The sequence below is a fragment of the Sinocyclocheilus anshuiensis genome, unplaced genomic scaffold, assembly GCF_001515605.1.
Source record: "Sinocyclocheilus anshuiensis isolate Anshui unplaced genomic scaffold, SAMN03320099.WGS_v1.1 scaffold240, whole genome shotgun sequence".
Lineage (NCBI taxonomy): Eukaryota > Metazoa > Chordata > Actinopteri > Cypriniformes > Cyprinidae > Sinocyclocheilus > Sinocyclocheilus anshuiensis.
In genome coordinates this window covers 174368-184031 of record NW_015557058.1, presented here as the reverse complement: position 1 = coordinate 184031, position 9664 = coordinate 174368, and the positions used below count along the sequence as shown (strand labels likewise).

Below are 9664 nucleotides of genomic sequence, written 5' to 3'. Positions count from 1 at the left end.
ATCGATATCGGAATTATATCGTATCGACCGAAATTAAGAAATATATCGTGATATAAATTTTGGCCATTTCGTCCAGCCCTAGCTGGGGGTCACAGGATACACTCCTGACCCATCTGTTGCTCACTGAACTAATGATCATCTGTGGGGGTAGAGCGATTACAGACAACACACACAACGCCAGCACTCCATCATCAGCACTATTAAAGCTAACCAGCATCTGAGCTAAACCAACGCAAGACATCAGCAAAATTAAATAGAGCATTTAGCAGAGACCCACCGACTCATGCAACACTTGCTAAAGATTGCTGAAGATCACTGTTTGATTAAAAAAATAAAAAGTAAAAAAATAAAAATCAGGGGAACACTAGGATTATTTGTGCGGTTGTGAAAAGAAAAAACAGGTTAATCAATACTAATAGTAAAACTCACTGTTTCCCCTTCTTGAAAGACTGAAACACTGTTTTAGCAACAGCGTGCTTTCAGACCAACATGTTATTTGAATGGATCAATGTCAAATGCAGTTTTCTTTCTAAAAAGACACTAGAAATAGAAACTACTAGAGATAAAAGCAAACAGCTGATTATTTTTTATTAATTTGACGTCATTAATTTTCTTTTTTTAATCCTCAATTTTGAAGGTCCCAGATTTTTGGACTGAGACTAACTAAATGACCATTATTTTCACACAATATTTACTGAAAATTCACATTAGTTCAAAGAATAATATTGTGTGTGAGTGAGTGCGTGTGTAAGTGATTTAGAAGCATTGAAAACACAAGTGGGAACTAACACTTCTCTTAATCGTCCAAACAGACAGAGTTATTGGCCAATATCAGCCCATTAATTAGACTGAAAGACATCACTACAGAACAGACTGATTATTTCTACGAAGGATCATTAGAAGGGGTCTAGCGGTTCCTGTTTGGACACAGCAGATTCATTAGTTCTGACTCCATCCTGCCCCCCATAAAACAAACAATTGGGACTGAAAGAGGAAGGCATTCAACACTGCAGTGCTAACGGACAGTGAGCTGCTTCAAATCCAGTTTGAGCAGAGATCTGCTCTGCTGATTAAATACGACTGATCCATTGGAGCCGCCACAGCAGCCGCTGATGAAGCCCACAGACCCATATCAACAGCTCCGATCAGCCAGTCTTCTCTGGTCACTGCAGCGTCCTGTGGTCAGGCAGCTTTGCATAATGACTGACAGACTGTAAAAAAACACTTTCCTACAGATCTGTGCTATAGTTTCATGGCTCTTTCTTTTCACATGACAAAATATTATGTTGTAATAGGCAATAAACTGATTATGCACAATATATAATGAAATATGATTTTGCTAGCAATATAAAGTAAAAGCAACACTGTGAATATCACAATGGTTTCATATGGCTATTAAGATTTCTCAAGATCCTGTCATTAAACTAAACCCGCAAGTATAAGAACCAGAAAAAAAATATAACTTGCTGCTGTTGGAGTTGGTAAACATAATTAATTTCATTTAACGAGTTAAAACTTTCTAAGTGAATCAATTCAAATCAATCTATCAGCTGAACTCTGAATGATTAGTTTACATCATTAAACCCTAAAAGTTTTTTTTGTGTGTGTTAAAATATTTTCCTTTTGGCATGAAATGAAAATTCACTATTTTCTAGATGCATGTTATAGAAGTTATTGTGACAATTCATCCGTGCACAGGTTTTATTCTTTTATTCATTCATGCACCTTCTAACTTTTACTCAAAATGTCATAGCTGGTTCTTGCAAAGAAGGTGTTTCAAGGTGTTAATAGAAAGCATATTTAGATAAACAACAACAAAAATGATCAGAAAAACTTAAATAATTATCGTCACAATACCAGCCATGTACAGTCAGCCAGTTGTTTGTGCTTCATAAACATCTTCAGGCTGATACAAGACTTGATCATCATACTGCAGTGTATACCGCAATAACAACCGGTCGACTGCATGTTATATTTGTACAACTGAAAGCGCTGGTTAAATGATTGTCCAGAGCAGGCGCTCGTTATGTCAGACTTATATGTGATTAAGCCACACATGGAGGTCCCAGCATGGTCTAACCAGGGGTCTGTTCAATTCAGCACACAATAGTGAATGCATACACTTCCAGAACACATGGTTAAGCCTCTTTACGCTCGAGTGCCACAGATCTGGGCTTGAGACGATGGGGGAAGGTACCACAGACCTTCTACACACAACCTTCCCAGAGTGCACCAGTGAAGTGTGACTCAATGCCTCCGAGCAGGATACAGGCCATAAAAGCGAATAGATAAAACTGTGTATATTATTCAAATGACCTAGTTCATAGATATCAACGACAAGGAACTTGAATAAAGTGTTAAACTCCTTGACAAGAGTTACCACCAGGAAAGTGATCTTTTGGGTAAACATAAAGGTCAAAGTTGAGCTCTACATTCAAAGTGCCAGAATCCGAAAACATGTAGTTACATGTTAACTACTCTCTTGCTGAGATAAGCTGCATGATTCTGTTAATATATGAGCAAATACGAAGTCTTATCCCAAGCGTTCTTTGGTTTTAATCTGACCAAACTTCATTTCAGTTTCTAGCCCATGCAAATGTCAGAGTATCTCTCGCGTGACCTCTACCTTTCCTCTTAAAGGGCGGAAATGACGGTTCAACTGACATGTGCGGCTCTAGTTCAGCCGGTTTGGCTTTTCCGCATGAACTTATATCCCCCACACAGCCATGCCATTCCACAAACCACCATTTATGAACTCAAACTGAAAGCAAAAGATTAGGTTGAGTGATATTTGATCATTGCGTTCGAGATAAACATCATGCTAAGTGCATATCTACATGCTAACGTATATATTTAATATTAGAAACACCTACGAAATCGTACATCTAACTTACAAATGTATATTTTGTGAATAACGTTCATGAAAAATTCATTAAACCTTACATGTGTGTATATAATCATTTTAATGTGCAGAGGTCAGAGCAACTTAAAGTAAATCAGTCACCGCACGTTTGACTAACTTCATTAATTAATTAATTAATTAATTGGCAAATCTGTCAGCAGCTCAACATTAGATAAGACCCCACAAACCGCACTTCCGCTTTCATCTCAATCCGTTGACAAGAAAATCCCACGATCGATAACGTGAAGCAGGTTTCTGTGATAAGTTTTGATTATACGGCTGATTTTATTGACATGACACCTGTATCAGTTAGCTTAGCTCAAGCAGCTAACTGACCAACTACGCACATATTCTCAGTTTAACACTCGAGCTGAACCATATAATCCTGCTCTCTTACAATAACACATCGGCAAAAAATACTGCACATGAACTGAAAGGCACACAGGTGTAGTAAAGCTCATATTCGCAGGTTTAGTGTACTCACCCGTGCTCACTCAGCCAGCACTCCGCCTGCGACTCCAGCGTGTCACGTGTAGCTGTGGACGAAGAATCCAGAAACAGAGGCTCCGCCTTCTACGCGCATCCGATTGGCTACAGTACTCGGCGTAGACACGCCTCTTAGACATTACGATATGGTGATTGGGCAGATTTTACGTCTGTCATGGACTGAGGTCTCCGCCTCCGACCTGCACCTCGTGGACACCGCTGATTGGCCGTCGAGGACAGGGCAAGAGACGCTTATTGGACACATCACAGTGGAAGTGAAAGACGAAGGATACTTGGGAAAAAGTCAAATAGCTTTTTATGTAGCAACAATTTGTCCACATGCCAAATTTATTTTAGATTTTATAGCAGTAAAAATTTTGGACAAACATTTGACGAAAATTGTTGTCATGCAGGCTTCTGGTCTAAATGTTTGAAAATAATAGAATTAGATTTGTAGAATAATACTGTCTTGGTGGTGTCTAATAACAAGCTACCTTAGGTTTAGTACAGTCACCATAAAAACAAACATAACGACAAATTTGGTTAAATTTAGAAGAATTATGAATTGTGACACAACGTAATGTTGTAGTAGGCTACACATATATAATATATAACGTATAATAACAGACATTATCCTAGCATTAACTTCAAAGGCAAACAATGTTTTCTTCGTTGTTAAAGCGACGGTTCACCCAAAAATGAAAATTCAGAAGAATATTGGTAATCAAACAGTTTTGGTGTCATACAGTGAGTAAATGATGTAGAAACTTCATCCCTTTAAGGGTCCTTGTGTGGCAGCACACACCGTGTGTTTCCATCTGTTCTCCTTCAAGCTGATTTGCCCATTTAATTTAAATGTAAGTTTCACATCCTTTATTGTGTGAATTTGTGACTAGATTCTTTATTGCTGGTTATTGTCATGCGAGTGAAACTAAATTCCAGGATTTAGTGATTAGGGCACACCCTAAAAGTCTCTGATCTTGTTTGTTTTTCAGATGGGCATCATCTCATTTACATTAGCTGACAAGGACTGGTTAACTCGTTAACCTTCTTACTATAAAACTGGCTTATAAAGACACCCCCAAGGGGTCTTCATGACCTCATAAATAATGCTGAATATTGATGTATTTATTCACTGGATAGAACTGAATATTATAAAAACATGGCAAAAATTGTCATCAGAAATTGGGTGGGTAAAGTCAAAGGCACTTGTTATAAATATATATGTGACCCTGGACCACAAAACTAGTCATAAGGGTACATTTTTCAAAATTGAGATGTTTAAGTCATCTGAAAGCTAAATAAATAAGCTTTCAATTGATGTATGGTTTGTTAGGATAGGACAATATTTGGCCGAGATACAGCTATTTGAAAATCTGGAATCCGAGGGTGCAAAAACATCAAAATATTGAGAAAATCGCCTTTAAATTTGTTCAAATGAAGTTCTTAGCAATGCATATTACTAATCAAAAATTAAGTTTTTATATATTTACGGTAGAAAATTTACAAAATATCTTCATGGAACATGATCTTTACTTAATATCCTAATGATTTTTGGCATAAAAGAAAAATCAATAATTTTGACCCAACAATGTTTTTTTTGGCTATTGCTACAAATATACCCCAGCGACTTAAAGGGATAGTTCACCCAAAAATGAAAATTTGATGTTTATCTGCTTACCCCCAGGGCATCCAAGATGTAGGTGACTTTGTTTCTTCAGTAGAACACATATGATGATTTTTAAGTCCAACCGTTGCAGTCTATCAGTCGTATAATGCATGGCAATGGTAACAAAATCTATGAGAGTAAAAAAAACATGCACAGACAAATCCAAATTAAACCCTGCGGCTCGTGACGGCACATTGATGTCCTAAGACACGAAACGATCGGTTTGTGCCAGAAACCGAACAGTATTTATATCATATTTTACCTCTAATACACCACTATGTCCAACTGTCTTTGGGCGCGCGCACGGCATCCGGTGCGTGAGGTGTGTACGCCTTTAAGACTGCTTTTGTGGTCCAGGGTCACATATATTCTTAGAAAAATAGAATTATATATCTTTTGATTTTTGGATTTATAATCATACTCACAACTTTGAAGATAGTATAAAAACAATACTTTGCAACCACTTCTTCATAACAATATATAAACAAGTCAAGTTTGGACTTTGTCTTTATTCAAACTGTTTGACAGGAGCATTACATTTTCATTTGATTTCATTTGGGCTAATCAGGAGAAAACAATGAAGGGATAGTGAAAGTTGATGGCGCTGTATTTCTCCTCGACCTGTGCGGGGGAAGTGACTCTCCTCTAAAACAACATCAGCGTTGTTGTAGGCCAGATGGTGTTATCTTACTGCACAAACCTTCTCTTTTTCTTTCTTTGAAGATTACTTGGCTCTAGCTCAAGATCTTGTCAAATGTGCTGATTGCTCAGTTTAGCTATAACCATCAGTTTTGTATTATGATACTGAAATCATTGGTGAATCATTTTAAGGCATGAAAAAAATATTCGAACCCTTGACAAATTTGTGTAGCATCTGATAAATATGAATTATTTCTATCATCAGAGAGCAAACCGAGCATCTAAATACCAGTGCACTGCTTCACACCGAGCTATACAGATTTCAAGCCACAGTTGTACATGTCTCTGGCAGGTTTTTGGTCTATGATCTGATTCTGTTTACTCTACTGGCTCTATTGTAAAATGCGGCCACATCAGCACGCTACTGTCTCACGTTAAGGCAGGAAGAGGAAAAACAACATAGCAAGAAATAATATGTGTTACTGGAAAGCAAAAAAATGATAATAAAAAAATGTAAAAAAAAATCAGAAGGTGAATTTCCCTTCCTTGTTTATCATGATTGATTTCATTTTAATGATATCAAGAAAAGTCCAGCGATTTCAGTTTTTAGAAGAAACAGTTTTGCAGCATACTCTAGTTACAATAAACATTACTCTTTCATTATAACGCATCTTTTGGACTGACTTTGGAAACACACGCTAGGCCTGTGCACGAACCAACACATATCTAGCACGGCCATATGTCTGTGTGTACTCTTAATGTATCATAATAAATACAATAAATACACACCATTTGGAGTAGCCTAAACAGAATAATTTGTCAACTAATTAACAACACAAATTCAACTTTGAAAATCGAATCTCGAGTAGGAAATTAAGAATAGTCTTCCGTTCCAAAAGCAGCATTTGCTGAATGTCAAAGTGCATCGTGAAACGGGCGAGAGACCGCTCAGGAAGCCCTTGACAACAGACCAGTGTAATTACAGAAACTCAACCATGGGCATATATACATATAAATAAAGTTTACAAAATACAGCATCATCAGTCGTCTGCCAGCTACTGGGCACATCTGACAGCTCCAGCTGTATGTCCTTGAGGGAGCGCTCGCCTGGCGTTCTCTACCCTGCTAGAACAGCTCTTAGCCAGCAGTTGGCGCTAAAGAAACTCGTTTGAAGAGCTCATGTGGAGGTGCTGAGCAAACTCCATCCTGCACCAGAGACCCGGTGAAGTCACAAGGTGTTGTTGAACACCAGTCACTCCGCTTTCTTGATAAAAATCTGTCGAGAGAAAAGGCAGAACCGACAAGAAGGTTCTCAACTGTAATGATCTGTTTGCAAATGACATGACAAAAACTATTCTATACAGTTCTGTGCAATTTCTATCTTTTGCTGCAGTGTGTCAGCATTTCCAAACATTAATTTTGCCATTAACTGTAATAATCCAGGGAGATTTTTGTATGCACAAGGAGTCTGACGAGATCTCACCGTCATCCAGTCTGTCTGGGATGACATGAAGAATCAGAAAAAAACTGAGACAGACTAAATCCAGAAGAACTGTGGCCAACGTCTCCAAGACACCTGAAGAAACCTTACTGCAAAGCTACAGTACTGTGAAAAGTTTTAAGTTTTAGGTGAGGATGTTTTCAAAAACTATGCTATAAATAGATTTTATTTATCAATTAACTTCTATTAACTAAATCAAATCAACATTTGGTGTGACCACCCTTTGCATTTAAAACCGCTTTTTTTCCTAGGTACACTTGCACATAGTTTTTCAGGTAGCTTCGCATGAAAGTTTCTTCAAGTGTCTTAGAAGTAGACAGATAGAAATAACTGGCTTAAAACTATTTTTTTTTTTGGTGAAGACTTTTGCACAGTAATGTATATGTACACAGTATATATATATTACAGTTTCCACAAAAAATATAAAGCAGCACAACTGTTTTCAACATTGACAAGAAAGGTTTCTTAAGCAGCAAATCCGCATATTAGAATGATTTCTGAGGGATCATGTGGTAATGTATTCCAGAATCCAGTATTCAGATGGACCATGGAATAAATTAAATAAAAATATAAATTAAAATACAGTTTTGTGTATATTTGTTTACTTTTTATTAGAAAATATATTTTTAACAAAATTATCTGGTAAAATAAGCAACAAAATAATTATATTTTATATATATAGGCATATATGTGACCCTGGAGCACAAAAGCAGTCTTAAGTCGCTGGGGTATATTTGTAGCAATAGCCAACAATACATTGTATGGGTCAAAATTATTGATTTTTCTTTTATTCCAAAAATCATTAGTATATTAAGTAAAGATCATGTTCCGTAAAGATATTTTGTAAATTTCCTACTGTAAATATATTAAAACTTAATTTTCTTCATTTGGACAACTTTAAAGGTGATTTTCTCAGTATTTAGATTTTTTTGCACCCTCAGATTCCACATTTTAAAATAGTGGTATATCGGGCAAATATTGTCCTATCCTAACAAACCATACATCAATGGAAAGCTTATTTGTTATCAGATGATATATACATCTCAATTTTGAAAATTTGACCCTTATGACTGGTTTTGTGGTCCAGGCTCTCACACACACACACACACACACACACACACATATATATATATATATTAGGGCTGTCAATCGATTACAATTTTTAATCTGATTAATCATCCTCTTTCTGCGATTAATCGCGATTAATCGCACACTTAATGAAATTAAGCATAGACCATTTATCTTGTTTCAAATGTTTATTTTGTCATCATTTGCTATATCCAGCAAAGTAAACCAAAAGATTGAAGGGTGATTCTCAAAAATCTGTATTTTCTTCAAGATAAATTTAGATGTCTTTCCAAAAAAGGACTCCTTAGAAACTCCAAAAGGACACCAAAGAACCAAATGATATAAGGAGCCCATATAAGCACATATGAAAGAAAAAAGAGCTTTTTTACATTTCAGAGAAGTCAAGTTGCGATACCGAACAGGACCACACGGAGATGCCAAAAAAAACCTAAACCAACCGCCTGCTGACTGCATATATCTACTACAGTACACGGATCCATTCAGAATAACTAAACACAGCAACATAAACATGACAAATCAAAACATTATCGCGAATGTGTGTGGAAACAATGTGAATGTACGGAAATGTCTGTGCCTGTGCATAAATACAATGTGCGATCAGTACACGTATACACGCATTATTATAACGGACTCATGCGTGCTTACTGTACTGTACGACTACTGTACGCCACCGCAATCGTCTTTACCTTGATTGCAGTCTTCATCCATCAAAACTTTACTAGCGAGACTGGTTATCCAGTCGAGAAACCGTAGTTTGCGTCTCATCTGGCCATACAGCGGTGGGATGTGTTGACGATCCGTTCAGTCTGTGCTTCACACAGCGCGATGTGTGAGGGCTCACGCTCTTCAGAGACAATCACTGAATATGACAGAGCTCGTGTTTAAAAGCGAAACACACTGAATGAATAATTCACTGAAAACGCAACGCGAGTCTCTGTTCTCTCTGCAATCTCTGATGTAATCAGCCTGGTTTCCTTTATATTAGCGCTGTTTTGGACGGATTGTTTGAATGCATTCGCTGACTGGATCATTGGACTGAAAACTTTCCCGGAGTTTAGCAGCTTAAAATGATCTAATCGCAAGCAGAGTAGCAAAATTGGGTTAAAGGGTTAGAATAGAAATTGTGCTCCAGTAATTTTGCGTTAATTAAGGATTGTAAAATTAATTGCATGCGTTAACGCGTTAACGATGACAGCCCTAATATATACACACACAGTATATATATGTATATATATATATATATAGACAGTATTCAGATGGACCATGGAATAAATTTAATTAAAATATAAATTAAAATACAGTTTCGTGTATATTTGTTTACTTTTTTTTAGAAAATATTTTTAACATAAAATTCTGGTAAAATAAGCAACAAAATAAT

At 36.8% G+C, this 9664-nt stretch overlaps 1 protein-coding gene across 2 annotated transcripts in view; it reads right to left on the bottom strand.

Moving 5' to 3' along the window:
* LOC107676447 (calnexin) overlaps positions 1–3481 on the bottom strand; it is a 31689-nt gene extending 28208 nt beyond the window's left edge. For both annotated transcript variants that reach the window (XM_016470994.1, XM_016470993.1), the window contains exon 1: positions 3387–3481. The gene's annotated coding sequence lies outside the window, so the exon portion shown is untranslated. The remainder of the gene's footprint in view (positions 1–3386) is intronic.
* Positions 3482–9664: the final 6183 nt, after the last annotated feature.